Raw genomic sequence first — 6,101 nt, forward strand, 5'->3', positions numbered from 1 at the left:
CGTGCCCCAGCTTGCTGCTGCCGTCCGGGCTCTCGGGTGCGAGGTGTGCAGAACCGGAGGGGGCTCCAGATGCCGGGCTTTCCGGACTCTTGTGTATTTCTGCTCACACGGGCACACTGGGCCGGGTTTCATGCGTTGTCCCTGGGCTCCGGGGACACGCTACCCTGCAGGAACACGCCTGGATGGGTCACCCGCTTCTTCGAGGGTGGTTCCTGCCACTTGTCCAGTGCAAGAGCCAGCCCTTCAAAGTTACTGGGAACAAAAGGTCCCGTTTTCACTGTTTCTCTTCATTCTAAACACACGAAGGCAAAACTACAGAGGCAAAATTCTTTTTTTAAAGGAGCTTTTAAAGTATAGTTGGTATATGATGAACTGCATGTATTTAAAGCGAAAAACTCTGATTTTTGTATAAGCATACATCTGTGAACTGACCATAATCAACGAACACATTCATCATTTTCAAAAGCTCCCTTGTAACTTTCTATAACCCTTCCCATCTGTTCTACTCCAGATCCCCAAGTGACCGTTAATCTATCAGAGTAATTTGATCATCTTATCCAGATTGTTTGGGAAGAAACTGTTTAGAAGTTTTGCCTCTATGTTCATAAGAGATAGGGGTCTGTAGTTTCTCATAATGTCTTTTATTTAGTGTTTTGTTTTTCTTTTCTTTTTGAGACAGGATCTTCTAGAGCCACAGCTAATATGGAACTCACTACGTAGACCAGACTGGCCTCAACCACCTGCCTCTGATCCCCAAGTGCTGAGATTAAAGACGTGCATAACTATGCCTGGCTTTCTAGTTTTGATATTTACAAGAATACTGAAATGAAGTGGGAAGTAGTCCCACTGTAGGTGATAATTTGAAAGAACTTTTACATCTCACCTTCTCGGTGCACACAGGCCACACCCGCATGTATCCAACAGGTCAGGTGTATACATACACGGGGTTTGGACAAAGTTCAATTCCAGTGAGGGCAACCTACCAGAATCCCCTAACCGTCTTCAAATCAACACGTGTTTATTAAGAAATAAATGTGTTGGTGTTGTTTCCTCAGGCTGGAAGCAGGCTTCCCTATTTTGCTTGAGAGAAGGTGAAACGATCTATGGAAACACACAAAGGTATAGAAATCTGCAAAAACCACATCATCCCTCTGATAGCTGTTGATCTGACATGGTGAGGACCAGGCAGAATTGGTGGAAGTATAGGATATAAAGATGAATTTCAACCTGAAATTGAAAGTGAAAAGCTCAGATTTAGGGAAAATTCAGTCAGCTGTCACTGGCCTCAGGGCTAATTTATTCTATTCCAAAAGAAGGGAATGTGAAAGAGTATTTGCCAATGTCTCTTTATATTTCATCTAATGTCATGAAGGGGTTGGCAAACTAGGGCCTGTTTTCTCAGACTGCTTTTGGCAATAGCATAGTTCAGATTTATTTGACTTAATGAAGTCAGTTCAGCTCCAGAGTGTGTTTTTCAGACTCTATTAATAAATGTATATGATGAAGAGCATGTCTTTATGATCTCCAAACCTCCAAGGAACCAAAAACAGCTAAGAGCTAGAGGGATTCTTACTTACAGCAATGTCTTTTAAAAAGAAAAAGTATGTATCTCCATTGCTTTTATGCTTCTGGCATTAAAATTAATTTCTAGTTAGCTGAGAAACCGATGGAAATATTCTTAGAAATTCATCTTTACATCCTATACTCCATACTTCACCAATTCTGCCTGGTCCTTACCATATTGCATCAGCAGCTATCAGGGAGATGTGTTTTTTGCAGGTTTCATTTCTATACCTTTGTGTGTTTCCATAGATCCTTAGTATTTTGTATGAGTTTTTAAGATGCTACAAGTATCCTCAGTTTTCATTTTGTTTTCTTTCTTGAGGCAGGGTCTCTGGAACTGGACCAGGCTGGCCTTGATATCATAGAGATCTGCCTGCCTCTGCCTCCTGAGTGCTAGGATTAAAGGTGTATATCATCACAGCCACTTTTAATTTTTTTTTTTTTTTTTTTGAGGTAGGGCCTTGTATAGAAGGCTGGCCTTGAGCTAGCAGTGTAGCTGAGGATGGCCTTGAAGTTCTGATCTTCCTGCAACTAAGCTCCGGAATACTGGGGTTACAGGTGAGTGCTACCATTCTAGGTTTATGCAGTGCCAGGGATGGAAACCAGGGCTTCGGGCCTGTAAAGTGAATACTAACTGAACTACACCTCCAGCCTTGCAATTTCTTGTATTTACTAAAAAATATAAACTATGGGCTGGAGAGATGGCTCAACAGTTAAGAGCACTGACTGCTCTTGCAGAGGACCCAGGTTTGATTCCCAGCACCCACATGGCGGCTACGAACCATCCTCAACTCCAGTTCCGGGGGAGTCCGAAGCCCTCTTCTGACCTCCTCAGCATTGCATGACACGGGTGCACTCACATACATGCAGGCAATACACTCTATATATATATATATATATATGCTATATCTTGAGGATATACCCATGGTAGTTTGTAACTGTGTTTCTCATTCCTGCTTTACTAAGGCTTTATCTTCAGCTAAATATTTGTTGGTTTTCTGGTAGGTAAAATTTATGGAATTTTTACTTTAATTTTTTGTTGTTGATGGTGGTGGTGGTGTTTTTGAGAAAGGGTCTCTTTGTAGCCACAGCTGGCCTGAAACTTGCTGTGTAAACCAGGATGGTCTTGATCTCATGTCCTCTGAGTCCTGAGTGCTGGGATTAAAGTTGTGCACCACCACGCCCTGCTTTATCTTACTTTTAAATGAATGTTGAACATCAAGTGTTTTTCCTGATAGTTATTAAGATGACTACACGTTTTATCTTTATTCTTCTGTTAATGTAGTGAGTTATAGGCATGCATTGCCAAATGTTGAATGGTCCTTGGGAATCTGAGATAATGCTACTAAGAATCTCTCTGGTAAGAACCCATAGATTATTTTTTTAATATACTATTGCTGTTATCCAATAATTTTTATTTTTAAAATTTCATACAAAAAGAAAAACAAAAATTTCAGATAGAATTTGCCAGTATAACTGTCTGGTTTGTAGTTTAATACTGATTTTAATTTTTAACAGATAAAAGGCTATCCGAAACTTCTTTTCATCTTATGTCACATTGTTAAGTTTTGCTTTTTATGAAATTCATTCATTTTGTCTAGGTTGTCAAATTTGTCAGCATAAAGTTGTTTAAAAATATTCTATTACTATACATTTAAATTTTAATATTTTTTTAGTTAGCATACAGAAGAATGGGTTTTCGCTATGACATTTTCACACATAATATCTTGTACTTTGTTTATATTTGCCCTGCCACTCCTTTCTCTGTACCTTTTCCCACCCCCTTGCTGGTACATTCCTCCCTGCAAATAATCCCCCTCCTGATTTTATGTCATATATATGCATATTGTTAATTAAAGATTCCACATATTAGAGAAAACACGTATTTTGTATTTTTCCTCCCCAGTTGCGCCCTTTTGTTCCTGCTGAATCTTCCCCTTCCTCTTCATAGTCATTGTATGTTGTCCATATATATAGATCTTGATTCTGCATATTTGTCGGAGTCTGGCTTATTTTGCTTAACATTATTATCTCTAGTTCCATCCATTTCCCTGCAAATGACATATTGTCATTCTTAATGACCAAATAAAACTCCATTGTGTATAGATCTCATTTTCTTTATCTCTTGACTGTCATGAATAGTGAGTGCTACAGTAAACGTGAGTATGCAAGTATCTCTGTGGTATACTGACTTAGATTCCTTCAGGCATATACCCAGGAGAGATATGGCTGGATCATATGGTAGTTCTCTTTTTAGGTTTATATATGTGTGTGTGTGTGTGTGTGTGTGTGTGTGTATGTGTGTGTGTGTGTGTGTGTGTGTGTGAACTCCACAGTGATTTCCATAGGCTCTACCAGTTTATATTCCCACCTGGGGTGTACAAGTGTTCTTTTTTGTCAAAAATTACGTGCTGTAGCTTTGTAGGTTTATTTCTAGATTCCCTATTCTATTTTATTGTTTCATGGCCCTGTTTTTGTGCTCAAATCATGATGGTTTTGTACTATGGTTCTGTAGTATAATTTGAGATTAGGCATTGTGATACCTCAGTATTGTTCTTTCTGCTTAGGATTGCTTTGGCTATTTGGAGACGGCTGTGCTTCCATATGAATTTTAGGGTTGTTTTTTTCTACTTCTGTGAAGAATGATATTGGAATTCTGATAGACACCTTAGTGAATGTATAGATCGCTTTTGGTAATATAACCATTTCACAGAATGAGTTCTTCTAATCACTAGCATGGGGTCTTCCTACCTTCTAGTGTCTTCTTATGTTTTTTTCAGTTTTAAAGTGTTCATTGTGGATGTCTTTCATCTCCTAGTAAGTACCTAGCTTTATTCCTAGGTATTTTTTTGAAGCTACTCTGAATGAGATTTCACCCCTCTGTCCCCCCAATTTCTTTCTTGGTAAGTTCATTAGTGGTATATAGAAAAGCCACTGTTTTTTTATGTTAACTATTATCCTGATACTTTACTGAAAGTATTTATTATATCTAAGAGTTTCCTGGTGGACTCTTTAGGGTCTTTTAAGTATAGGATTATGCCATCTACAAATAGGTGTAGTTTGAGTTCTTCCTTTCCCATTTGAATCCCTTTTATTTATTTATTTTTCTTGCTTTATTGTTCTAGCTAAGACTTTAAGCAGTTTATTAAGAGTGGAGAGAGTGAGCACCTCTATCTTGTCCTGATCTTAGAAAATATGCTTTCAGTTTTCCCCTGTCAGCATAGAATTGGTTATAGGTTTGTTATGTATAACTTGTATTATGTTCCTTCTATTCCTAGCTTCTTCAGGGCTTCTGTTGTGAAAGGATGTTGGCCTTTTCTGCATCTATTGCAATGATCATGTGATTTCTAGCCTTGAGTATTTTATGTGCTGTATTACATGTATTGATTTGTGTATGTTGAATCATTCTCATATCCCTAAAACGAAGCCTTCTTGGTCATGATATATGACCTTTCTTTTTAAATAAAAAAAAATTTTAGCCAATTGTGATGGTGCATGCATTTAATCTCAACACTCAGGAGGCTGAGGCAGTCAGATCTCTGTGAGGTTGAGGCCAGCCTGGTCTGCATAGTGAGTTCCAGGCCAGCTGGGACTACAAGGAGACCCTGTCTCAAAAAATTAAATTTGTTTTTAGATTTATTTTTCTTTATGCTTTGCGTACATGCATGTTAATGCACCCATGCATAAAGTGACCATGAGTCAAGAAGAGGATGTCAGACACCCTGGAACTGGAGTTACTGATGGTTTTTAGGCACCATGTAGGTTCTGGGAACCGAACCTGGGTTCTCTGCAAGAGTAGGTAGTGCTCTTAATCACTGAGCCATATCTCCAGCCCCATGATATGTTATATTTACAATGTGTTCTTAAAGTATTTTCTTGAGAATTTTTGCCTATATGCTCATTACGGAAATTAGTCAGTAGGGTTTTTTGTGCATGGCATCCTTATATGATTTTGATCTCAGGTTATACAGACTTCACAGAATGAAACTGATGATGTTCCTTCCCTTTCTATGTTATGGAACAATCTGAGGAGTATTGAGAGTATATAGCTCTTCTTTTTAAGCCTGGTACAATTGACAGTGAATCATTCGGTCCTGGACTTTTTCTTCTTGGGAGCCTCTTAATTACTAGTCCAGTCTTGTTGCTCATAATCTGTTGAAGTTGTTTATAGACTCCTGATTTAATTTTGGTAGATTATATGTGTCTAGGAATTTATCCCTTTCTTCTAGCTTTTTAGAATATAAAACTTCGGGGCTGGAGAGATGGCTCAGCAGTTAAAAGCACTGACTGCTCTTACAGAGGACCTGGGTTCGATTCCCAGCACCCACATGGCGGCCACAAACCATCCTTAATTCCAGGGGAATATGACGCCCTCTTCTGACCCCACGGCATTGCACGATGCGGGTGCACTCACATACATGCAGGCAATACACTCATACACATAAAAATATTTTTAAAAAACCCCAAAATAGTAATCTTAAAAAAATATTAAAAGGGGGGGGGCTGGAGAGATGGCTCACTGTTCTTCCAGAAGACCT

Source organism: Nannospalax galili, unplaced genomic scaffold, assembly GCF_000622305.1.
Source record: "Nannospalax galili isolate Female #2095 unplaced genomic scaffold, S.galili_v1.0 scaffold339, whole genome shotgun sequence".
In the NCBI taxonomy this organism is placed as follows: domain Eukaryota; kingdom Metazoa; phylum Chordata; class Mammalia; order Rodentia; family Spalacidae; genus Nannospalax; species Nannospalax galili.